This window comes from Acinonyx jubatus, chromosome C1 (genome assembly GCF_027475565.1).
Source record: "Acinonyx jubatus isolate Ajub_Pintada_27869175 chromosome C1, VMU_Ajub_asm_v1.0, whole genome shotgun sequence".
Taxonomy (NCBI): Eukaryota; Metazoa; Chordata; class Mammalia; order Carnivora; family Felidae; genus Acinonyx; species Acinonyx jubatus.
In genome coordinates, this window is record NC_069381.1 from 57795396 (window position 1) to 57821532 (window position 26137).

The window sequence follows — 26137 nt, forward strand, 5'->3', positions numbered from 1 at the left end:
ATTGAGGAGTTTTGAGGGTTTGGAGAAGTGAAAATAGAATGACCTGGCATTTATGGAACACCTGTTTATATGGAACACACACACACACACACACACACACACACACATATATGGAACACCATACACTATGCTAACACCTTAACATTTAACACACACAGCACCCCATTTTAAAAATGAGGAAATTGAAGAATCAGTGAGATTAAGTAACTCAAGTCAAGAAGGGGAAGGGTCCAAAATAAACCCTAGCTATGGATCTTCGTATTTTTAACACCCTCCCTACATTCTACTAGGATCACACAATATGAGTCTCACCTTCCGAAATTAAACTCCAGACACTTTGTTTCTAATCTTCATTATAGCCAGGGTGCAGGCAGGTGTGATCTAGGCTTCATATTGTGAGGATGGGGAATTCAGAGACTGGAGACACGGACACCAGACTAAGGATAGTGCAGAAGACATTGTTGGTGTCTATTATGGGTTGAATTTGGGTTGAATTGTGAACTCCACCCTGCCATCAACTTCATATATTGAAGTCTTAACCCCTATTACCTCAGAATGTTACATTATTTGGAAATAGGATGATTGGAGAGGTAATTAGTTAAGATGAGGTCATATTAGGGTGGGCCCCTAATCCAATATGACTGGTGTCCTTACAGGGAGGGGAAATTTGCACATAGACACACAAAAGGGAAATGCCATGTGAAGATGGAGGCAGAGATGGCGGTGATGCTGGAGAAGTCGAAGAACATCAAAGATCACCAGCAAACCACCAAAAGCTAAGAGAGAGGCATGGGAAGGATTTTCCCTCACTGCTCTCAGAAGGAACTGACCCCAAGACACCTTGGTCTCAGATTTCTAGCTTTCAGAGCCGTAAGACAGTAAATTTCTGTTGTTTAAGCACATATTGTTCAACATTTTCTAGAAGTAATATTTAAGCTATCAAATTGAAAAGTCTTATTGAGTGTGGAGGAGGATTAAAAAACAAAGAAGAAAAACCCACCCAGGAATATCATAGTGAGATGGCAGAACATCAATCATACTAAGAAATATCTTAAAAATTATCAGAACAGAAAGAGAGCTTGTGAGTTTAATCCTGGAGTAATTCAATAGGGCCCGAGAAAAGGGCAGAAACAGGAGCAAAAAAGCTACTTTCAGAGTGAGAGGGGCAATACCTCTATCTCAACTTCACTTTGGCTACAGTCAGGCTACACAGTGGCTTGGGAACCTCTCATCTAGCCATAGAAGGCAAATGTAGGACTAGAGAATCCAAACAGAGCTGCATGTGTGCATGCACACACACAAGGTGGGGAAGAGGGAATCTTCTCTTCATATTTAGTTGTTTCTGCCCTCCTGGGTATGTTGGAAAGAACAGAGCTCAATGTATCAGTATATATTCAATTCAGTATCATGTATATTACATATCTAAACCAGTTGCTACTCTAGGTCTATAAACGCAAACATAAATGGCATGGTTTCTTCCTCTGTTCACGGAAAATTTGACTCTGTCATACTATTTATTACAACTGTATGAAAAAAATACAATTTTTGAAGGTAGTCTGTTCAGTTTAAGTTTCTCTGGGATTTGAGGATATTTGTTGGAACCTTTCTAGAATGTAGACATTTATTCTGGAACTTTGCTAAATGCCTTTTCATCCCATTTTGGTAAGTTGGTTAAAAAAATATAAATTCTTGGACCCACATGATTCTTGTTTAGGAATCAATACAATTGCTTTAATTTTCTTGTAAACACTTTATGGAGGCAGATAAAGTATGATCTATAAACTGAGTACACCTGAGCATCAGGGTAAAATTTCAAAACTGAGGCATTCCCGAATTTACTTTTAGTGTGCAAAGTAAATGTGCTTCCGAATTAAAAAGAAACAACCATAGAGGAAGTCAAATATTTTCTATTCAGTAAGACATTGGTACTGAAAAGAGAAGAGGTGATAATAATCCATTAAGGATTTTCTTTAAAATCTCTACATACATTACTGCTCATACTTTTATTTTTCATCCTTGCCACAGTTAGTTTATAGATTGTTTTATATACATACTTCAGTGGGAAGTTTGTTTCAAGTTTCAGTAACTGGCTAAATAATCAGTGCCTTGTATACAAAAGAAAAGTTTCCTATGGAGGAATTGTTTTTCCTTTTTGAATGACTTTTTTGTTGTTGGTGGTGATATACTTCAAAGTGCTCCAAGAGATATGTGTGGGTATTTTCTCCATCAACGCCAAATTTATGTCCTTGTTATGGCCTTAACGAATAATGCTAATACATTATAATAATAAAAAGTAAAAAAAAAAACAAAACAAAAAACCAAGACCTAGTTTAAGACCTACAGTAATCATTCAACCGTTTCTTTTTAGTGCCAGTAGGACTAACAATGGAGTTTATAATTCATGATAAGGATAATAACTAATAATGTTATCTTTATAGAAAATGATGATGGAAGAATGTTAAACATTTTATTCCTGTAAAGAAGACAATGAAGGGGCTCCTGGCTGGTTCAGTCAGTGGAGCGTAAGACTCTTGATCTCAGGGTTGTAAGTTTGAGCCCCACGTTGGGTGTAGAGATTCCTTAAAAATAAAATCTTAAAAAAAGAAGACAATGAAAATAAGAAGTGAGTTAATGTAAGAGGTTAGTTAAGAATGGTTATTTCAGGGGTGTCTGGGTGGCTCAGTTGGTTAAGTGTCTGACTCTGGCTCAGGCCATGATCTCATAGTTCGTGAGTCCAAGCGCTGGAACCTGCTTCAGATTCTGTATCTCCCTCTCTCTGCCCCTCACCTGCTTGTGCTCTCTCTCTCCCTCAAAGAATAAATAAATATTTTTAAAAAATTTTTAAAAAAAAGAATGCCTACTTCACTTTTATCTTTCTTGAGCCTTAAAAATATCTAAACCATAAGGAAGAGAGAGGGAGAGAGAGAAAGGGAGAGGGAGAAGGAAAGAGAAGGAAGGGAGAGGGAGAGACCAGCTATGATGGAACATGAGCATTGGAATAGTGGAAAGAGTAGGGACTTTGGAATTAGAAGGCATGGCACTTAATTCTTGGGCACAGAGATGTTTGGAGAGGATGTTTATGGTCTCTGAATATCAATTTTCCTAGCTGTAAGATATAAAAATATAAGACAGTGTGACAAAAGCCTTTGTAAACCATCAAACACTATACAAATGACAGTTACCATTCTTCAGACTTGCAGAGAGAATGTAAAAACCTTTGTGCTAATAGAAGGGAGCCAGACCTCTGCGACATCACTAGCCACATCACCCAGATGCAGATGAACAACCAGGCCACTCTGGAGGAAAGTCACACCGAAGCTGCTAAGACACATGTGTCACACAGGAAATGCCCCGGGGAGAGCAAGCTATGTCTGTTTGGGAGGCTTTCTTAGGTGATGATTGAACAGCTATTGATGGCATACTTTCTAGTGTTGTTCATAATGAGAAAAAAAAATCTATGTGAGGGCTTTGGACAATGGGATTCAAAGGCAGGGAACTAGAAGCAAGAGTGTCTATTCCTTCTGCAAAGAGTCTCTCAAGAGAATGTTGTGGTAAGAAATTGAGAAATAATATAAAATGCTCATATGGTACAGAGACCACTCCTTGTCTCCTACCATCAGAGCCATGATGATCACACTACTGCCGTGCTTTGAAAAGAAGGGATGAGAGATGATGCACCATTCTGCTCAATTGCAGCTTTCCCCTCTGCAAATTGCAGTTTTTCCACTCTTTCCCCTCCAAAATACTGATTTCAAATGTCACCTGTCCTCATAGTCTAGACATCTATTTATAATTATACTTAGAGAAGTTCTTTAAACAGCTGAAATCATCTTCCTCCGCTTATTTTCTATCTCTCCTTCCCACTAGAATATAATCACCAAGAAGCTACAGACTTATCTTGACAGTGTATCTTCATTGCCTAGAGCAGTGTCTAACACATTATAGGCCTTAAAAAAAAATGATGAGTGAATAAATGAAGAAAGTGACAATATTTGGTTACAGTGCAGGTACAGACAATTACCCAAAAGGAAATGCTATGATCTTATGATTGTCAACATGCGTGGATGGATTCAGATGATATAAAACATTTGTTTTCCCCAAAATTCCACAGTGATGCCTCTCTGTGGGTAGCTACTAATCTCATTGAAGTCTAGTCTCCGTCCTTATTTTACCCCCTTTTCCTTCTCCTCCCATCTTTCCTCCTGTCTTTGCATCCTTTTGCCCTTTCCCTCACCACCAAATCAATAGTCTCGTTTGTAGTCTGGAGATGAGTTCCAGCTTCCATCAGGGACAGACAATGGTTGGTCCTAATTTCCCAACTAGAAGTAGGCTCAAGTCTTTCAGCCTTAAGGTAGAAATAACTAAAGAAATAATTTTTCTTGCTCTGTTCATTGCACTTCCATAGCAATTTCCATAGGATATTATGCTAACAGTGTCTGTTACTTTTCTTTAAATCACAGATAAGGAAGATAAGGGGTAAAAGGAAAGGGCTGGAAGCTGGAGGGGTATAGAAAAGCCCACTGTGTGACATGAGCTGATCTCATAGGGATGGCGACTCAAGAACTCTTGAGTCCTTTACAACAGTGCTTTTTAAATTTTAATGTGCATAGTAATCACCTGAATATTGTTTGTAGATTTTGATTCAGGAGTTCCAGTGTGGGGCTCAAGAGTCTGCACTTCTTAAAAGCAGCCAGGTGGTCCATGGGTCCATGTTTTAGTCAATCTCTAAAGAGAAATCTTTTCAGTTTGTACCCCTGCTTTAAAACAGCATTATGTAAGAGAAAGAGCAAGATGAATTTGGAATCAGCTAGAACTGGGTTTGAAATCTGGCTCCACTAATTCCTTAAAAGATGTTGGGCGAGGATTATTTTTAAAGTATCACTTCTCTAAGCCTCAGTATCATCTGGAATAAGGGGATGATAATATCTGTCTTACAGGATTGCTATAAAAATTAAATGAATTTCGGTGTTGTTTTTTTTTTTTCAGAGAGCACTTTAGCATGGGGTCTAGACTGCTCTCTTTCTGCCCATTTTGAATTCTTCAAAATGGCATATGAGGACTGTCACAATTCAGCACCAAGTTCTATTTCAAACTTTATCTGCTTCTTGATAAGTGAAACCATCTATACCCATACAGCTTGCTCTCCACATTAACATAATTTTACTTTTCAACTTCTGCCTTACCTAATTTTATATTCCAGGACATGTTTGCCCAGAAAGATTAAGTTGAAACTATTATCTATTTCAGACCCTCTTGAATTTATTTACCGAAATACTCAATTTGTTCTAATTAGATAAATACCCTCTTGTTAGAAGAATAGATCACTCAACTGGGCTCGTCAAATTATGTTTAATCTTCAAAGATTCTCTTCAAAGTCCCCACCTTGTTTTATCCATTAATCTTATGCTGTTATATTATGAACATTGTTCAGTACCAATCAGACTCCCTCATTGAAAGATATGTGTTATATTAGATCCCCAAACCTTACAAATGCGGTTTTGCTCCCTGCTTCCAAGATGCTACTACGATTCTGTCACAGTCGTAAATGGCTCCTCTTACCACAGTAAGCAATCAATCAAACAGGTTATTTCACTGTTCTTTTCAGAAAGTTGGAAGTCAATAATCTCTTGTACGAAAACGATTATCCACACAAATGTAATTAATTACTTGTTATTTCTTGAAGGTATTATACTTTCTCATAGTTTGTGCTTTTGTACTATTGATTCCTTTTTCCTAGAATATCATCACCTTGTCTTTTATGTAAGTTTCAAGGCTCCAGCTAAATGTTGCTTCCTCTTTATCGAAAAGCTAACTAACAACATGGATCTGCCATGCTTCTGTGCTTCCATAGCATTTAGAATGCCTTTTCTATAATATCCTATTGTTTTCTGATTGCTTGGGAACACACTTTTCTTTCCTAAAGACATTGTGCTCCCTGAATGTAGGTATTGTGCCATTTCCACCTCTATCTGCGCCTTGAATAATGAAAGAAGATTACTAATTGATCAATAGATGTTTGTTGAATGTCGAATGAAAAACATTTAGCTGAACTATTAGAGAAAGAAATGAGATAAAGAAATTTTTGTCAAAAGGAACTTGGGTTTATTTTCATAAGGATATCTTGTATATCCTCAATTGCACTTTCCTTTTTGTTCTAGATAACCCTCTGATGGCTCTGAGGAATGTTAACCTCTGGAGTAGCAGCTCTCAACAAAACATGGTCCTGCTGATGTTTCATGCCTCTGTTGAAAAGGTAATTTCTCATTTCCCTTTCATCTAGTAATTACAGATGACAATTAAGAGCTTGCAGTTGGTCCAGCCCTTCTATGAGCATAGCAGATGGTTTATTTCCTGTCTTCAGGAAAATTTTATCTCCTCTGGCATCAAGTCTGGATATAAATGTTGTCAGTTTTATGATATGAAATAGGGGGTCAACATTTTGTTTAGCCCAATAAGACCTGGAAGAAAGACTAAGTTTTATAGTGTTGTGAAATCCATGATGGCTGATAACAACGTATCCTGACATCGTTATGTGTCTGTTAAAGTAGTATTACTCGTGTGCATAGCAATGCTTTATTGGATAGCCACAATTAATCCAACATGTGGGCTATTAAAGGTAGCAATAGGATTTTCAAAATTTCCATCTACACGAAAATCTAGAAGTTCCAAAACAGTGTCAGAGTTCATGGCTAAAGGTTTTGACAAGAGCTAAGCTAACGTTTGCATTAGTGAAGCATTTCCTAGGTAACAGCATATTGAGGCATCAGCATTGTTGAGGGAAAAAGTAAAATCTAAAGAGTATTTATGACAAACAGTTAGCCTGGGTTGGTATTCCACACTAGCAGTAGGTTGCTTTTGAAAAGAATGCAAAACTATGTATATTGTATCTCAGTTCCTGATCACTTTGGGTCGGTTGGAGGCATAATTACTTAATAAAAAAAATTCAGTGTTCAGTAGTGAGCCTCAGCCATGTTCTTACCTTTGACTGTCATCTAAGAATGAAAGAAATAACCTTTCTTATTATATAAGCTAGTTAGCCCACTGAGCACTCTGGGTAATATTTGTTTCATATCATAATGATAATAAACATTGTAACTTATTTGTGTTGAGGCAATGATTCTGCTTTATGTGTGGCTTGTGTTAATCATATTTTCAGGAATGTGGGTAGTAATCATAATGGTTTATTATAAATATATTACAATGTTGCCTTTAACATTCATGACCTGTGTGATCCTTGAACAATTCTGGGAGGTAGGAATGTACCCGTTTTACAGAGGAGATGGAGAGTCAGCCAGAAGAAATGACTTTCCATAGGTCACATGGTTGGTGAATGGAGGAGCTAGTGCCAGAACTCCGAGCTCCTGTCTTGCAGAAACGGTGTCCTCTGTCCTACAATACACAGATCCCTGTTAATGTATTTTAAAATAATTACAGAAGAGATGTTACAGACCCTTCACACAGAATCTGATCAATGGTTATTTTGAGGAGAGTGCACTAATATAACATTAGTTTTAATTGTGTTCTCCATTTGAGAACAGTAATCATGAAAAGAAATGAAAAGATTGAGTTCAGGATTGATTTTCTTGTGTTTGCAGCAACGATTGCAGCTTCAAGAATTCTGGAGACAGGCTTTTTTCAGAGATTGTTTTGACTTCTCTGTGTCAGAGTATTAAAGACAATCTCAGCGTTCGGTGCAATATTAATTATACGGGGTTTGAACTCACACCTTCTCTATGGATGTGCCTGCACATTACAAACAGAGTGTCAGGACAAATAAATACATACTCATGTGTAGCATAATACAAATAGTTAATGATACAGATTAACAGTTTCTAAGTGTTAGATTGTGCCAGCTCTTACATGGATACTTGTTTGACATGTAGTTTTCGGTTTCTATTTACAATACTACATAGTATAATGGGTGTGGAAACAGGCTCAGTGGAGTAAGGAAGTTGTCCAAATTCACACAGGGGTTGGGTGACTGAGTTAGGATTTGAACCCAGGCCTGTCTGATTTCAGAGCCCCTTATGCTCTAAGGCACTGCTTTTCTTTTTTCACATCGTGGAGCCTCAGAAATAGGCAGGGACAGATGGAGGACTTCTGATGGAAGGAAGGGAGATGAATGAGTGGGGAGAACAAAACGTTGTGGGAAGGGGCGCCTGGGTGGCTCCGTTGGTTGAGCACCCGACACCAGCTTAGGTCATGATTTCACAGTTTCTGAGTTTGAGCCCCACATCGGGCTTGCTGCTCTCTGTGCAGAGCTCCTTCAGATCTTCTGTTCCCCTCTCTCTCTGTGTCCCTCTCCTGCTCCTTCTTATGCTCTTACTCTTAAAAATAAATAAAACGTTAAAAAAAAACAACTTTGTGGGAAAAGAGAGAGGCTGTAGTATGTGCGAACTACATGAGAACAGAAATCAAGAAGATATGGCATCTGGTCCAGACTCTGGTATCAACTAGCATGACTTTGGACATGTCACATACCTATTCTGTCGTTTAATTTCCTTGTTCATAAAATATGGAATTGGGCTTAATTAACAGTTTCCTAGACAGGTTCTGTGAGTTCCAGAGATTCAAAGAGTGACATGGTTTCTAGGAGAGCCGTAAAACAAACACACACAAAATGCAGCTCACTCCTATATAAAGGAGTAGACAGGGGCCCCTGAGTGGCTCAGTCAGTTAAGCATCCAACTCTTGATTTCAGCTCAGGTCATGAGCTCACAGTTTGTGGGTTTGAGCTCTGTGCTGGGCTCCATGCCCAGTGTGGGATTCTCTCTCTCCCTCTGCCTCTGCCTACCCCTGCGCCCCACCGAAAGACTATCCTTTGATTCAGAAAGTCTATTTTAAAATTGTCCAAACAAATTAATCAGAGCTGCACATAATTTATATGAAGATATTCAGTATAGTAGCAAGATAGTTAACCCAACACAAGTGTCCAACAGTGGAATATTGCATATGTTACGTATATCCATGCAATAAACTATGTATACATTAAAAATAGCATTTGTGAAACATACTTAATGCATGAAAGAGGTTCCTTATTTATTGTTAAATAAAACTGCAGGTTACAAAGCTATGTAAGTCTTATGTTGTGTATATTTAGAAAGCTCTTCTCCCACATATCTCTATGGCTGGGTTCCTTCCTTTAAGTTTTTGCTGAAATAGCATCATAATCATACAATATATCTTCCCTACCTCATGTCATCATGGTTTATCTCTCTCTCTTTTTTTTTTTTAATGTTTGTTTATTTTTTGAAAGAGAGAGAGACAGAGTGTGAGTGGGGGAGGGGCAGAGAGAGAGAGGGAGACACAGAATCCGAAGCAGGCTCCAGGCTCCAAGCTGCCAGCACAGAGCCCGATGCGGGGCTCAAACTCACAAGCTGTGAGATCATGACCTGCGCTGAAGTCAGACGCTTAACTGACTGAGCCACCCAGGCACCCCGGTTTATCTTGGCTCTATTTTTTGTTTATTGAATATCTCACTAATGGACATATTATATGCTTTATTACCTATCTCCCCTTCGCTTGAATGCAGGTTTCCTAAACGCAGGGACATTTTCTGTTCACTGCTGTATTCCACTGCCTAATGGAGGAGCTGACACGTAATTAGGACTCAGCACATGATTGCTGAAATGAATATATAAATATACAAAATATTAATGATTATCTCTGGCTGAAGGGCTTATGAGTGTTTTCTTTTTAACATATCTTTTTTTGTACTTTTCAAAAATGTTTACAGTGCATACATATTACTTTAAGAATCAGAAACAGATGGAGAAGCTGGGTGGCTCAGTCAATTGAGCTCCTGACTTCAGCTCAGGTCGCGCTCTCATGGCTCTTGGGTTTGAGCCCCACGTAGTGCTCTGTGTTGACCGCTCAGAGCCTGGAGCCTGTTTCAGATTCTGTGTCTCCCTCTCTCTGCCACTCCCCTGCCTGCACTCTGTCTCTCTCTCTCAAAAGAAATAGAAACATTTTTAAAAAAGGAATCAGAAATAGAAGAAAAATAGTTCTAAACCTTCACTTATTTTGGAGCGAAATCTACCTCTGTATCTTCTATCTTCTGAAACTGCCAAATCAAACGCCCATCCAATTACATGTAAAAGCCATTATAATATTTCAAATAGCTATTCTCCTCCCTGGCATTCCCCTCTGCACCGTATTGCTACCACCACTCCATGGATGGCCCAAATTCAAGTCTCTTCCCTATCATGGCTGCTTTCATTAATCTCTCCTCTTCCTATGGTGAGGCAAAAGTCACTAGTCAATGGTCTAATCTCAGTAGTAAGCTAAAAAACATGCAACAACTTAGTTCTTTTCACTTCAAAGAGGAACACATTGTTTTGTGGCATTGTGCACTCACTTTTGCCTTATCGGTTGTGTACACACATGTACCTATATGCCTCTTACTGGCTCACCTCACCTACTTCATAACTTGGACATAACTTTGGACCTAATGGAGTCCAAAATTTAGGTGCACATAGGGAAGTATTTGATTAATTCATGTATTTTTAAATGTTTCTAATTTTCAGTGTTCTCAAACCTTGGATTTAAAGTCACCGTTAGGGGCGCCTGGGTGGCTCAGTAGGTTAAGGGTCTGACTTTGGCTCAGGTCATGATCTCACAGTTTGTGGGTTTGAGCCCCACATTGGGGTCTGTGCTGACGGCTCAGAGCCTGGAGCCTGCTTCTGATTCTGTGTCTCCCTCTCTCTCTGCCCCCTCCCCCCACTCATGTTCTGTCTGTTTCTCTGTCTCAAAAATAAATAAACTTTGAAAAGATTTAAAATCACCTTTAAAAATATCCAGAAATAAATCAATTAAGGAATGAAATTCATTAGTTTCAATTTGTATTTGGTATCACTGCTATGAATAAATGGATTCATCTGAGACTGAAACAGAAATATAGTGGAATTTCAAGAAAGGGAAATGGTAGCACCATTTATTTTCTCTCTATACACGTATAAATGAAAATATTTTATATATTTTCAAAATAATGTGGCTTATGTGTACAATTTTCTTCTAAGTACTTAGCACCAGTTAAATAAGATCATCATAAGCTAAATCCTTCTTGAATTCAAAATATCTTTTCTAATGAGGGACATGTACTTTGGCTGGGAGATTGTATTTATATATATCAGTTTATATATCTTTCTTTATATCAATTTATATCCACATATCCATTTGTCTTAACATCTTAGATGTCTCTTGTATCACATATTCACATATCCAAAATTGAGTCCATGATTTCCATCTCAAAACATTTGTTGTTTCCCCTTGAGTTCAGGATAAATTGAGAAATATAATAAGGAAATGTAAGATACAATCCAAATATCACTGCTGCGCATACTCAGGAATCCAGGCTGACAGAATCTCTGATATCTTATAACTGTGCTGTCTGGGTCCTTCTGAGTTGCCTAGCAGGAGAGGAACACATGGAGACTCTAGTGTTTCTACCTAGAAGTGAAGCTTTTCACTTTTGTTCACATTTTATTGCTCAAAGTAGATCACATGGCCATGCCTGATTCCAGGGAGCCATATGCCCAGAAGGAAGAATGAATGGGAAATCTGGTGATAACTAGAATTTCTTCCACAAGAAGAAACTTAACCTGTTTCATTCTTTTTACTTGGTTTGATCCATTGGACTTTCGTGTTTCCCGCACTTATGATCTTGCTCCCCATCTCCACTCTGTGCTGAGGCCTGGGAGGTGATGCGCACTGGGTCTAGAGAATGCCCAGGCAGTATCTAACCTAGATTCCCCTTCTCTCAACCTTCCTATTATTCCTCCCAAAGCCCTGGAAAAACTTTTTATTTTACTTCCTTCATGGGAGCTGGGGGCATCCCTGAAGCCAAAGATTATATTCTTGCCTACATACACCCTTCCCTATTCTATGATAAGTGCCCTAGTCAATTCTTCAAACTTTAGACCGATATTTAAGGGAATTTTTCAGGATTCAGAACACCTCTTTCTCTCTCCAGAAAACCAAGCTTCCAAGAGTACTGCTCTAAATATACCTAGAAAGAAGTCTGATTTGAAACCCAAACCTGAGTAATGTTCCTTTTGTTCTAGGCAAGAACTGCATTTTCCTTAGGAAAAAAACAAACAAACAAACGCTATTCTTTTGAAGTTTGACAAATTACAAGACAACAAGATTTAGAGAGAATTGAGAAGACATAAGATAGTCTTATGTCTTCATAAGGTAAGTTATTTCTTCTGTACCTATATCTCCTCTAAGCTACGAGATTCATGAAGGCAGGAAGCAAATTGTTTGACTCGACATTGTTGAAGCAAAATATTATTTGAATAAACAAACAAGCAAAAGTACATCAGTATTTTGGATAAAACAGGGAATACATTTAAATTTACAATGGGATCCAACGTTCTAAAGTTTGTCTCCAAAAATAAAAGGGTGGTAAAGTGCTCTGGGTGGACAAGAAGTTCACTCCAGTGAAGGAAAGGAATCGAGATGCACAGAAGCCTGTGCAAAGTGGCAACGTCAGAGGACAGTGAGGCAAAGCAGGAGCCACTGAAATATCGTCTGACCCAACATTGGGAATTTGTCCTAAGTTCCTTGAGGAAGGAGGTTGTGGAAATCAAAAAGAGCAGCTTGCCAGGGACTCCGTATGAGACGATGTATTTTCCCTCAAATAAACACTGCAGGACTGGCCAGAAGTGGGGGTGGGTGTTCATTTTCCAGTTAAAGGGCCACAAGGTGGTGGGAGCAGAGCACATGGAGAGGTGGTAATGGCTGAGACAGCAGCTCTGTTGACCCCACAGCACTCTTGAGGTCTAGATTCGGTCCTTACCCATTTTGGATCAAAATCCACCAGAGACTGTACGGGAAATGCAAAAGACTTGGAATCCTCTTGTGACGAGTTCAAGGGCCACAGGTCATCAAGATTAACTACCCATAAGAGGCTTGAAGGACCTCAGCCAACAAAGGTCACACATTGAGGCTGTCATTGCTACATCCTTGCAAAGCTTCTCTCAACACACTGAACAATTAGATGAATGAGGTCTTCTTATGAGAGGAAATTCCACAAAACCCTGTAGGGATGTGTTGAGAAACTGCACTACAACTATTCACTGGGACTTGGAATGATTTTTTCCAGATTTTGTCACTTATCAGCCACCAGAAGGTAGTTCAACAGCATTAAAACCTTGATGGCACGAATATGACAATGTCCAAAATCAGCCCAGGTGAACTTTGAACTTTCAGTCTACGAATACATGATATTGATATCATTTCAAGTCCAAAATACCCAGTTCTCGGCTATGATATCATTGGCAAAAACTGTCCAGAATTTGAAATTGGAAATTTCTTTGTGACCAAATGTCATGGACTTAGTATAAAAAATTATCCAGCTGGTTCCGATCATAAGAGTAAAACTGTCTCCAGTTCCCAGAAGCCTACACTTGTCTATTTATTTCATGATTGTCTATGGAGAGTGAAGTACTATTTTTATGCATGTTAACTTTCTTCTTATGAAGTTATCATTATGTAAAATTAAATTATAAAAAGTGACCACACTCAATAAATTTCTAACCTAGAATTTTTGTTATCCCCTCAAAATAAACAAGTACTGGAAAATGTCTGAAGGGATCTTAGAATATGATTTTTTGAAAGGTGATCAAGTAATTGCATGACAAATAACTGTAGAGTCTGCTTTGTTCATTTGTTTTTTTTTTAATGTTTATTTATTTTTGAGGGAGAGAGAGAGAGACAGAGTGTGAGCTGGGGAGGAGCAGAGAGAGAGAGGGAGACATAGAATCCGAAGCAGGCTTCAGGCTCTGAGCTGTCAGCACAGAGTCCGATGTGGGGCTCGAACCCACAAGCTGTGATATCATGACCTGAGCTGAAGTCAGATGCTTAACTGACTGAGTCACTCAGGCACCTCAGATTCAGTTCATTTGTAAGAGAGTTGCCAGACTTCGCAAATAAAATATAGGACACACAGTTAAATTTTTATGTCTCAAATGTGCATCTGACATAGAGTTTGGTCGTGAAGGGTGACCCTGATGATTTTTCTAAGTCCACCTCCAAAGGCCAGGACCAATCTATAACATACTTATGTTAAAAAAATTATTTGTTGTTCATCATAAATTCAAATTTAATGGGCATCCTGTATTTTATTTGGCAATCCTAATTTGGAGGAACGGGCTGCTTGCCATGGCACTAAAAGTACTATTGTAATTTTTCATTCTGCATTATACTTATACCATTAGTCTTATTTATAAGAGAGGAAAGCAAATTTAATTGGATAGCAAAATATCCCTGAATGAGATTACTCTGGATTTTTACTCTATCAACGTTTTCCTTTGCTAATGCTGAGATCTGTATTAGTTGGAGAAGAGGATTTGTTGTGAAGTACTTTAGGGTGGTGTAGCCCAAGATTTTGTAAATAGGAACCATCTCAAAAGAAATTCTCTACACCTGTGAGGCCTCACTTTGACCAGCTGTAGATTTTCATTCTAGCGCTTGAAAATTCCCGATGAAAGAGAGGAGACAGCTTAGATTTACCTCCACTTAGATCCTGGAAGTTCAGAGCTTTGCATCTTTACAGGAATAAATGTTCTCATTTCATTAATTGGCTCAGGGAATTTAGGTCAGTTTAGTGATCTATCACATATTTATGGTGAAAGCAAGTGTACATTGCAAAGCCTCTTGAATTCTTAAAGAGCAGTGAACACTATTTAGAGAATAAGTCACCTTTGTTTGGTTTTACTATTTGTAATAATAAGAGCTCCAATTCATTCAACACTGAGTACGTTACAGGCACCGAATAAATGATCTAGAGTCATTATTTCTCTTATCCTCACAACATTGCTCTCAGGTATTTTATCTCCAATTTATAAATAAGTTTTAATTTTCACCGTGGTTCACACAATTGCCAAGTGCAGAGCTTGATTGTAAACCAAGTTCTTATATGAAAGCATACATTTTAACCACCGCACTGCACTTCTCACCAATTTGTGTGTTGCTTTTGCTTTACAGCATGAGATGACTGCTAGCAAGGCCCTCACAAATAAGCCCCTTTACTTTCTTTCACTCAGAGTTACAACTCCTTTCCCCAAATGCCAGGCATATTGAAGCTTTGCTCACTTGGAACTTAGACAAACAGGCCACATGCATTCCTCCAAGGCACTAGGGAAAATGGAACAGTGAATATTTTTCTGCCTAAAATGAATCACATTTTATATCGACTGATGGGTCCAGCAGTGAAACTCTCAAGTTTTTGCTTCAGGGTCAAATTCCTTAAAAGGAGCTTAGGCAGGCCCAGCCTGGCTCAAAACCTGCCAGAGGTGTCGTGGATGATTTGATGGTAATCACACTCCATGAGGAAGATCAGCGTGTTTGTAAAAGCCACAAGTCCAAAACCAGTAGTTAAGGGAAAGTAATGAGAGTACTGCTGGAAGAAGATATTGGGAAGTGATTGAAATCGTTCTAGCTTTCAACAGCTAGTGAGATGAGCCTATGGATGAGTCCCTCTTCCTCAAGAAAACTAAGGCAGAGCGTGAATAATCTGCCTTCAGCATCATCAGAATCACCTTGATTGGAAAACTGACACACAGCCTCGCGATTGATACAAAGCACTTATTTTCTTTAGGGGAAATACTATTGACCTTTAATAATCAGGAAAATACAGATGAGAGGAGAAATAAAACAAAGGCACAATTTGTGCTAGTTTACTTCTGTGGTGTTGTTGACACTTTATTGTATATTATTATTATGCCAAAAAGACGGCTCTAACATTAACATTTTGCAGGATACCTTTCATGCACAATTTGCTTTGTGTTAAATGCTACCCCGGTGTCCAGAAGATTTAATGTGCCTGTGCTGCTTGTCCATAAACTTTGGCCACAATTGCTATCATTGGAATAATTAAGGAAATATGTGAAGTACTTTATTGACATCATTACTCTATAGTCCTTTGGGCAAAGCCTGTGAGACAAGTCATTTTTGTCATCTATTTCTATTGATAATCTCTTAAACTTTTTTTTTTTTGAGAGAGAGAGAGAGAGAGAGAGACAGAGTGAGTGTGAGCAGGAGGAGGGGCAGAGCGAGAGGGAGAGAGAGAATCTTGAGCAGGCTCCATGCCCAATGAAGAGCCTGACCCAGGGCTCGATCTCACAATCTGGGGGATCATGACCTTAGTCGAAATTGAGAGTGGGACTCTTAGCCGACTGAGCCACCCAGGACCCAGGAACCCTATTATTGATAAACTGTTAAAATAGAGTCCAGTATTTAATAAAGGTAATGCGCATACAGCTGGAAGTCAGAATATTTATTTGGAATCTAAACTCTGCGATTGACTCCGTGTATGATCTTGGGACTTAACCTTAGTGAGCTTCTACTTCCTACTCTGCAAAATATGGCAGCTTGCTTGGAAACTTGAGTCATTCCATCTAGCCATCACATCTAATGACCCTTGTACAAGGGATAGCAATTTATGTCATTCTGTTTAACCAAGATCAAGCGCTTGCTGAATGCTGGGCACCAACACTTCCTGCCCTGAGAGGAGACCCAAGGCTTTAGCAGCAAGCAGCAGGCACTACTAGAGATCTGACTCCAGAAATAGTCAACTGAGTCCTCTAGCCCACTGTTTGCATTGTTGTTCTGGCAAGCTTCACCGTCATTTAAAAAGTGCTAGTTATTACAAATGGAACCTAATTGTATAAAAAGATTTTGAGAACTTGCAGATGCTTTTGGACTGAATTGAAGGATCTAAGGTATCTGAGCACTTGGGCTATGCTTGGAATATGCACATGGTAGGAGTTCAACCAATACTAGAATGAATGGAGACACCTAGATGGCTCAGTCAGTTAAATGTCCAACTCTGGATTTTGGCTCAGGTCATGATTTCACAGTTCATTGAGATCGAGCCCTACTTGGGCTCCACACTAATAGTACGGAGCCTGCTTAAGATTCTCTCTCTCCCCGTCTCTGCTCCTCCCTCCCCCCATGTGTGCACATATGCTCTCTTTCTCTCAAAATAAATAAGTAAACTTAAAAATGATACTAGTATGAATGAATTAATTAAAATATTGGGATAAGAATTTCACATTTGATTAAGTTTCCAAAAATGCAAACATCTTCTCCATGTTTAGCAATATCATCCATACTCCATAGAAATTTGAGAAATAGTAATATTCATATACTGTATGATGTTTTATGGTTTGTATTTAACATTCATTTATGTTGTTTTATTTGATGCTATTAAAGCCATGTTGGTTGGTAAAGGAATTATTACATCCTTAGTTGTTTTTTTTTTCAGGAGAAAACTAAAGTGCCAAGAGTCTAAGTTAGCTGCCAAGACTCTATGGTAACAAGTGGCAGGAGGGTATGCATTCTTTTCCACCACACAGATGTGTTTCTATCATAGTTTTCAGCGTCACTGAATGAGATAATATATACAAAGTGCAAGACACAGGAGGCAGTGCAGTATAAAATTCATTTCTCCCCTTTCATTCTCTGCTTATCCTGTGGAAAGGCTAGAAAAGAACTTATTTGAGTGGCATGATTCATTTTTCAGGGACCATTGAATGCCTACCAACAGCCAAGAACTATGCCAGGCTTGGAGATACACATGTGAGCAAGACTCAGTCCTTAGCTTCAAGTTGCTTACTCTCTACTGCAAAAGACAGACGAATTAGGGTATTTTCCAAAAATGTAGTCCTTATTTGGAGAAGTACCTCCTGTGAGCTAAAGAGAGATACCACATCAGTCTTGGGGCAGTCACAAAGACTAGCCAAGAAAATAACTATCTGACATTTGGCTTTAGCAAGGCTGTGGTGGTATAAAATGTGTCCACAAGTTCTTTGACATTCCCTTCAAGAGATGGCGTTTAATTTGCCTCCCTTGCGTGTAGACTGGACTTACTGACTTAATAAAAAAAAATATGGCCAAAGTAATGGTGTTTCACTTCCAAGACTAGGTCATAAAAGACATGTGGCTTCTGCCTTGCTCCTTCTCAGACCATTTGTTTTGGGAGAAGTCAGCTGACATGTTGTTGGGATGTTCAGGAAACCACGTGGAAAGTCTTATGTGATGAGGAGCTGATACCTTTGCCAAAAGGTGGCAAAGGACTGAGACCTGCTGCCTATAGCCATATGAGTGAGCCATCTTGGAAGTGAATTCTCCATCCCAAGAAAAGCTTTGGATGACAGTATCCCTGGCCAACAGTTTGACCACAATCTTATGAAAGACCCTGAACCAGAATCTCCCAGCTGAACTGTTTCTAGATTCCTGATCCACAGAAACTATGAGATAAATATTTGTTGTTTTAAGCTGCTAAGTTTGGTTACTTTGTTACATGAACAATAGGTAACTAATATGCAACAAATGGTAGGGGTCTCATGAAAGTGTTCAAGGTTGAGGGAAGAGCATGTGCTGAGATCAGGAAGGGAGAACATGACATGTTTGAGGAAATGAAAGCACATAATACTACTGGCGACTCAGTTTGGGGCTGAAGGGATGGGAGAGTTGGGTAATGAGGTAAGCAGATCATGAAAGGTCTCATAAAACATGGAAAGGAGTTGGGAATTCTTCCTGTGGCCTGTAATATTTACAAATGAGGAAACTCACAGGTATGGTATAATTGGCAGAAAGTATATGCTCTTTTAATTTTATTCTGCTCTCTTCTCTGATAACATGATTTCTTTCTGGCTAAAAGTCTTGATGAAATGTACAGCCGTTGTAAAGGAACTCAGAAAAGTAGAAGCCACAAATTACATGGGCCTTGAAAAAGAGGAAGTTAGTGACCAGTGTCGCACATAGTTCTTTTGTCAGGGCTGGGAAGGATAGTGGCCAGGGGCTTTATTTGGGAAACTTCTTGAAACCCTATGTGTTCCATATCTCAAGGGCGCACTGGGTCCAAGGAAGAGGAGGGTGAGGGTGGGTTTACTCTGCTCCAGTAATATTGGAGTTGCTAATGAACTATAATCGAAATGGTATTTCCTTCTGGTAAGTTACTGCTTGTAATCCCAGGAAGAGATTGTTCAGTTGTTCTACATTTGGGTCATTTTACCATCATACCTAAAATGTGCAGTGCTGTCAAAAGATGAAAATAATGTTTGAAATGATCCTATGAATGGGCATTACCCCTGCGCTTATCTAAAGCTTGTCTTCACATTTGTCTGGTCCATACGTTTGTGCCATTAGTTTGGGGTAGCTGGTGAGAACGCAGTTGCTAGTTCAGGTATGTGTTTTCTTCTGGCCGTTTATATCAAGAATATTTAACATGCAGTGTATTTGAAGGTAGTGTAAAGGGGCAGGTGCCACAGGCCCAGGCATGTAGTATGTGCTGGTGAAAGCAGGTCAGGCAGTCGAGTAGGAGAGTCCATTCTGCATGCTGAAGAGCAGTTGCTACTCAACTGCTGCCAGTTACTGTCATCCAGAAAAGCAGGTCTTATAACCCCAGAGTTTCCGGTTTTTCAATACAAGCCAGGAATCCAAATTTTTATGTGAAATTTCCTGCTTTTTAATTACTTAAACTGAAAATTTGGTTTGTTAAATTGCATGTTAGCATTGAACAAGCAGAGAATAATTAAACACACACACACACACACACACACACACACACACACAAGCGCGCACGTTTTAGATGTAGCTCATGAGCTCCCAGTTTGCTCTCTCTATTATAATTAACAGCTCTGCCTCCTCAAAATTCATATTCCGAAAGCAGCCAGAGTGTTGCAACTAAAACACAATCCTGTCTACAGTCCTTCACCTTTTAACTCCTTCCTTTAAAGTTTAATTTATGCTCAGCTTTCATTTTTAATTTTTTTTATTTTGGAGAGAGAGAGAGAATGCACACATGAGCAGGGGAGAGGGGCAGAGGAAGAAAGAGAGAGAATCCCAAGCAGGCTTCATACTCAGCATGGAGCCCAACATGGGACTCGACCCCACGACCCTGGGATCATGACCTGAGCCAAAATCAAGAGTCAGACCCTCAACCAACTGAGCCTCCTGGGTGCCCTGACACTCAGCATTTAATAATTATTACGGGTAAGTGTGTATGTGTGAATGTGGTAAGGAAAAAATTTTTTACAAGTGTGAAGTGGTATTACTCAACTAGTTAAATTTATGCTTAGTGTTTAACTAAAGCAAAATTTAATTCAGAATCATGATCTCTGGAAAGCTTGTATTATAAGAATCTGCATAGGTTACTATTTCCCAACTTGATTTCAGCTTATTGATGGCTAACAGCTTATATTTGTGTTCCCAGAAGCTAGCACAGTGCTGATATATAGTTTATGGTACAAAAGAAAGAATAAATAAATGAATATGGATAAAAAGAAGAATGTGATCCAACTTCCTTGGTTCCTCAACAACCTCTTGGCTATTTTCCCCAAAATAGAAATAGAGGGCAATAGGTTCTATCTTGGTTTCTTATGAGGATTTTTCACCACCCACACATTCCTATTTCTAGTATAATATGTACTCTCTGAGAGGAAGGGCACGAGTGATATCTACATCCCATAATAGTGCTGCTCTGAACAATACGATGCCATGTTTCCTTCCTGGCCCCTCAGGATACAGTTCAGTTTCTTGGCTGTTACCCACTAGAACTATGTGTTCCTTTCATTTGGTACTAGAAAGTAGAATGCAAGTTTTAGTTTGCATTTTTCATTACTGGCTCAACAATATGGAACAAAAAAGATTTCTTTCTGACATCTCTCTTCAAGATAAGAAAATTAAAAGGTTGGGCTTCAGATACAAAAGAGAAGGGAACAAACCAAAATTATCTCATCCTTTGTGTGCAACATATGGTAGAATTGGCTCGGATTTAATTCTGAAGAAAATAAAAACATCAGTCAAGGACAATGCAATTGCAGTGACTGTTCATGCCTCAGTGAGAGATATCACCATAATAAGAATCGCCAGTATTTTGCAGTCACTGCTCTTGGAGCTCAAGGAAATGTGAGCCCTAGGTCTTATATGAGAAATTTATAATGGTGTGAAGGAAGTTTCCAATATATATCTCTCCACAAGTGTATGAAACGTGCCCATATTTGCAGATTTGGTAGCACCTATCCAAAAGCTTGATGGAGAGGAAGAAATCACATTGAATACATGTATCAATTAAATGAAAACTAAAACCTTCTCAAAAAAAAAAAAAGGCAAATGCCTGATAGGAAGACGTTAAAATCATCAGGCAGATTGTATGTCTTTCTCTGTAGGTCAACGACTTTAGCTCTGTCAGGATCCACTGTGTGCACAGACCCTGTCCTTGCTGAAAAGTGTACATGAAATCAATACTTAAACCATAGTGGGATCTCTATGGAAATGCAAGGTGTCATCCCATTTCCTGAAATTATGAATGAGAAAACAAAGTTAAGACATATCCAGATCTGACAGAGAAAATTCATATTGTCAGAAAATTAGAAATAGAGCAACAATATGAATGTACTTAATATCATTGAATTATACGCTTAAAAAAGAGAGAGAATGTTAAAAGTAGAAAGGAGGGCCTGGTATATAGTATCAGCCCTTTCTTCTCAGATGAAGAAAATGAATTTTTTGAAGGTTAAATGTACTTGGTAGGAAGCTGTGGGGCTTGCCAGGGGTTTTATCAAGTGATAGAGGAAAAACTTCCCCACTGAAAAGTGTTGTGATTATATTCCACAAGTCATGTTTGTTCAAATCCCCATTTCAGATATATTGAGCACATAGCAAGTGCTGGACACTGGACAGTGGTTGGATATGAGTGAAATGCTGCCAGTTCAATTGTAATGGTTAGAAGCAATCACCTCTTTTGAAATTGATGGGAGCTCCTCAGATCTCAAATGCTAAAACATGTGCAGTTAAAACGGATAATTAAGATGGCATTTAATTTCTCACTATTACCTTTTAGCAAGGGATGAGATATTAGAAAACTTTAGTCTTTATCTTTCAAGTTATTATAAGAAAACCTTGCAACAGAGATGATGAAGTCCAAGTGAGAAGGGAAGTAATTACAACATTTTTAAAGTTTATTCACTTATTTTGAGAAAGAGAGAGAGAGCGTGAGTGGGGTAGGGGCAGAGAGAGAGGGAGAGAGAGAATCCCAAGAAGGCTCCACACTATTAGCACAGAGCCTGACATGGGGCTTGAACTCACAAACTGTGAGATCATGACCTGAGCAGAAACTGAGGCAGATGCTTAACTGACGGAACCACCCAGGTGCCCTAATTATAAAATATTTTTTACACAACTCGAACCTTATGAATATTAGAGCTATAGGTATATATGTGTGTGTGTGTGTGTATATATATATATATATATATATATATATATATATATATATATAAAGGCCCTGTTCTTAAAGAACTCATAGTCAAGTCCAATGCATACAGGTGGAGGAACGTCAAGAACTCTACATTAGTCAAGAAAGATTTTATTTTGTTCAGTTTAAATGAACTTTGAAAAATTAAATTTTGTAGCCAACAACAACTCACTTTTTAAAAATTAGAACCAGTGATTAGGACAGAAATTGAATGCCAGTTTCTAAATTCCTGATGGGAAGAAATCCCAAAGTTAGTTAGTGATGCATCAATCACATCTTTTTTTAATTGGAAGTGTCTATCTTGAGTTTTTCACACAGTTCATAGGCTAGAGTGAGAATCTTCTGCATGATAATTTTTTATCTTTTGAACATACCATTGTTGTCAGATATTCTCATTCAGATTTAATTGTTCTGGGGTGAGATCTAGGAATTGGAATTTTTTAAAAAGTCTGAGAAGGTGATTCTGATATGCCAGTATTGACAACCACTGTCATAAATCATTGTTTCTCAGAGAGTTATACTCACAGTTAAGATCATTTTAGTTGGTACTAAATCACTTTAAGTTGTAATTATGAAGGTTTTTAATGGGTATCATAAAAACATATATAAGTATCAGTGGGTATTCTTATTTAGGACAAGCAAAAGATTATAAAAAGTGAGCTACTTAAAAATAGATTGTCTATATATCTATCAATGTCTATGTCTATCTATGTCTGTCTGTCTATCTATCTATCTATCTGTCATCTATCTATCTGTCTATCACCTATAAGAGTATAGTTGGCAAAGGTTGTGAAGGCATGATATAAATGATTGAATTTTAGATAACCCTGAGCTGGATTATGAGATAAGAGAGGAAATATGGAGGGCCAAGGAATTTGGAAGATAAAATAGATTTTAAGATCAATGATGAGATGGGAAGCAAATAGCATAAGGCAAAGATCATATTTTCAAGCATTCTTTGTCAAATGTACTTGGATCAAGATATTTAAAAATGAAAGGAGTATGTGGGTAGGATTGATATACTTTTATGTAAACAAAGAAGCCTTACTGGTACTCTTGCCTGTGTGGATGCCTTACCCACATCTCTGTAGATTCGGACTGGATTGGGTTGACCATGAGATGAGCCTTCAGGCATTATTTGCACCTGTGAACATTGAAGGAATCCATAACATTATAGCAAAGGAAACAAAGAGTAAGCCCCAAGAAGTAAATGCTGCTTAAAATCAATGTGGGTCGGCAGTTATTTTCATTGGTTCCATAGGTGTCACCCTATGTGCTCTAAGAGCTTGGCATGTAGTGAGTAGTTCTGTGAATATTGACAGGGAAATCAGTAATGGCAGGGAAATGAGTGTTTAACATCCCAAAAGATAATTCTGTCATTGGTTCAACAGAAAAGTCAGAGTGACACCGTAATTTTATCTCCTGTGGCAACTTTATTTGGCCAGCAGTGACTGCTGAAAGAATGCATTGAGGAACACTCTGAGAATGAGTCTGTCTCATGGAAAAGAATGTCATGATGAGTTAGTGTGACCATCAAGGAAGTTGCATAGGGGAGTGGCAGTACCATGGTCATATCCTCCATTTCTGAAAATGGTTACTCCGTTATTTGAGGCTATAACATTCAGCAAAATGATCTTAGTCAAGGTAAAACTTGACAGTTTAAAACGAATAAACTCTTCTGAAAGAATGGTAAATTTCTCACTGCACCAGATAAGACAGAATATGTAGATTAGAGCTTTCTGTTTCTGCTTTCATAGTGCATGAACTTCTGACTTTCAGTCTTGCACTTCATTCTGTAAGTCAGTATCTCCTTATTCTTTAATATGCCTGCTTACTAAATGACACATTTGGAAATAAAGTTGTTTTAAATAGCAGTTTTTTCAGCTAGCTGCCCCTGACTATTAATCTATAAGTTAATATAACAATAAAGAGGTTGAGTGATCAGCCTAAGTCTCCTTGGCAGTGAGTATACAATCTCAGCTTTCTTCTAAGAGAACTTGGGTACCTTGTTCTGGGAGGGAAGCCAGATATCATGGCTAAGTGACCCTGGATCCTGTTGTTTAATCACAGGAGTTGTCTTGTATCTGAGTACATATTTTATGGTTATTAACCTTAGCTATCATAAAGAGTTGACATCCAGGGAGAATTATGCTGGCGTGAAAATATACATACATGTTTTTTTCCACCAAGATATTTCTCTCCAGGAGACATTTCCTGATTGGAATCAGTGTCCGTTTACACTGGCGTTCAAAAAGACATCATTTCTCCTCTCTCAACATCTCTTTCTCTTTTCTTTTTCAACCATTCATTCAAAAATAGGAATATATTATGAGTCAGGTACTGGTTTAGACTCCAGCAATATAACATTGAACAAACAGACACTATTTTACCTCATATATTCCTATTTCAAACAAACAAATTTAATCACCTTAGAGAGTGATATATGAAATTATAGGAGAGTAAAAGGGAACAATGGGAGCACATAAGAGACATAGATTGTGGGACATCAAAGAGGGCTTCCTGGAAGAAGTAACATTTTGGCAAAGTCCTGAAATCTCAAAAGAAGTAATCCAAGTGAGGTGAGAGGCTGAGGTATGAGCATGTGGAAGGAGAGGAGGGAAAAAGGCCCAAGGCTAAGAAAGAGCATGTCACTCAAGGAGGTGAAAGTCTTCACTGTAATGGGAATATGAAAGTGGAGTGGGGAGAATGTAGTTGGAGATTGCACCCTCCACCACAAAATATAGTATTTGGAGGATATTTTAAGGAGTATGAACCTTATCTTGAAAACAAAGAAGTGTTACTGAAGGCTTTCAATGGTCTGACATGATCAGATGTGCATTTTAGAAAGGTTTTGCTCTTTTCTCTTTTTCTTTCTTAACATATATATGATATGGATTATGCACCATATCAAGATAGATTGAATTTTTCAGGTGCTTGTTACTGTGGAAGAGACTGGAAACAGACCCTTAAACCCTAGTGGAAGATATATAAATTATAAGTTGAGTATATGACACCCAAAGTACAATGAATATGACAGTGATCTTGTGATAACTTTATTTAGAAAATACTGCTGATTTACTCTCCTCTATGGTGATATCATGGACATGTCTCCCTTGTTTAGAAAATCTGTTGTTAGGGGCGCCTGGTGGCTCAGTCGGTTAAGCATCCAATTTCGGCTCAGGTCGTGATCTCACGGTTCCTGAGTTCAAGCCCTGCATTGGACTCTGTGCCAAGAGGTAAGAGCCTGGAGCCTGCTTTAGATTCCGTGTCTCTCTCTCTCTTTCTGCCCCTCCCAAGCTAATGCTCTTTCTTTCTCTCAAAAATGAATAAATGTGAAAAAAAGTTAAAAAAAAGAAAGAAAGAAAATCTTGTTAAATGGAAAAGGGAAGGAGTCACTCTATCTCCCCTTGATGAATTGTGTTTCTTAATTTTAAGTAACAGAAATCAAACTCAATCTAGCTTAGGGAAGAATGAGAATTTACCAGTTTATCTGTTGGAGGGGCTGGAGTGATTGGAAGCAGAGATTCAACCCATCTTCCTGCTTGTTGACTTTATATCTTAAGCACTGTTATACATGAGGAAGGAGACATAGCACTGGTTTTTCTAATGTCTTAGATTAGATTCTCCAGAAGCAGACCCTACAAAAGGATTTATTAAAAAATGTCTCTGGAAAAATCTGATAAGGGCATGGAGACAAATAGACTCAAGAAAATTAGAAGAAAAAAGCTGTCCTAAAGTTAAGTTTGAGAACTTATATTTTCAGTGGTAAAATTTCCTGAAATCGTGATTTTTTTTTTCTTCAGAAGTTCCTGGCATCCCAGGTCTAGGAATGAGAAAGCAGGTACTGGGACTGACCTAGAGTTGGTGTTTGCTGAG

General features: G+C 38.5%; 1 long non-coding RNA gene across 7 annotated transcripts in view; it reads left to right on the forward strand.

Annotated features, from left to right (window-relative positions):
* LOC113599313 (uncharacterized) overlaps nt 1–26137 on the forward strand; it is a 220382-nt gene that overhangs the window by 132346 nt on the left and 61899 nt on the right. For 5 of the 7 annotated variants that reach the window (XR_008294955.1, XR_008294952.1, XR_003420124.2 and 2 more), the window contains 2 exons: nt 6159–6253; nt 12063–12192. This is a non-coding gene — a long non-coding RNA (uncharacterized LOC113599313). Of the gene's footprint in view, nt 1–6158; nt 6254–12062; nt 12193–14988; nt 19561–19791; nt 20002–26137 lie in introns of those variants that run through there. The other 2 variants (XR_008294954.1, XR_008294957.1) reach the window with 2 other exon arrangements.